Genomic DNA, 1,353 nt, shown 5'->3' with positions numbered 1-1,353 from the left:
TGTTTCTGAAAAGAGATAAATAAGTACCCACACATATACCCCTAAAATAAAAATTATGAGAGGAAGAAAAAAATTAAAGCAAAAAATTAAAAATTAAAAAACAACTTTTAGAAAAAAATTATAAAAGGTACAAAAAAAGAGTTCTTTGATTTTTTTGTGGGGGATGGGAAGATCCTGTATCTCCCTTGTGTTCTTAACCTGTCTCTTTTTGGAGACTCTAGTCTACTTGTGTTTGATTTTCCTGTGGCTTGAATGGTTTCTTAAGTCAGTTTGAGCAGGCAGAAAAATCACAGGAGACGATTCTTGACCACAGGTGAAGCTCTGGGTAGGTTCGTAACAATCAGACCTCATTCTCCTCACAGGACAGTTGTGAGCAAACAAGGGATTTATACAGAGGGATCTCTGGAGCATGGCTAGGAACAGAGGGAGTAGTCTTCAGATAAGGTTCTCGGCAATTCTGTGAGGAAATGACAGGAAGATATCCGGAAAGGGCTCAGGTGGGGCCTGTTATTAATTGTGCAACAGATGTGGGATTATGAAACAAACATGGCTTTCTCTCATCATTACCCTATCCCAATGAGGAAGCGGATCTTTCACTGTGTTGAGTTTTGCAGCTGGAGATACCAAGGCAGAGAGAAGCCAGGTGACCTAATTATGACTTCAACTTCAAAGGAAGCTCTGCCTGACTTTGCTACCATGCTCCTTAGGACAATGGTTGCTATTCAGTCCGCTTCTTGTGGTAGGAAGTCCACATCTTGTCAGTCGTGGAGCTAGAACTCTAGGCATGGGCGATGTTCCCAAAAGCCTCAGCAAAAGGCTAGTGTTCTACCACTTGAACCCACAACACTACTTTTGATTTTCTGGTGGTTCTTTGGAGATAAGATTCTCACAGACGTTCCTGCCTCGGCTGGTTATGAACCATGATCCTCATATCTCAGCGTCCTGTGTAGTTAGGATTAGAATTCTGAGCCACTGGCACCAGACTTAATTGTAATTCTGACTTTTTCTCTCTCTCTCTTTCACAAGAACTGGTCACATGGATGCTGGAGGAGGGGGCCCACCATCCCCATGTGGCTGGAACCCAAGGTTGGTCCTCTCATTCTGGAGGTTGGCTGTGGGTCAGGAGCTGTCGCCTCAGCTTGTTGAAACAGCTCCATGAGATAAGCCCTTCTGTTATCTGGCTAGACCGTAACAGTTATTCATTGTCCATCCAGCCTTTAAGGCTCTGTTAATGTGGCTTCATGGTACGGTGATTTCCTAGCATCCATGAAACCCTGGGTTCAATTCCTTAGTTACACACACACACACACACACAAAACCACTGGAAGTGGTGCTGTGCCTCAAATGATAGAG

The sequence above is a fragment of the Dipodomys merriami genome, unplaced genomic scaffold, assembly GCF_024711535.1.
Source record: "Dipodomys merriami isolate MVZ:Mamm:240054 unplaced genomic scaffold, mDipMer1.0.p SCAF_506, whole genome shotgun sequence".
NCBI classification, from domain to species: Eukaryota; Metazoa; Chordata; class Mammalia; order Rodentia; family Heteromyidae; genus Dipodomys; species Dipodomys merriami.
The sequence above is the reverse complement of the archived record's forward strand: the minus strand, read 5'-3'. Positions refer to the sequence as shown.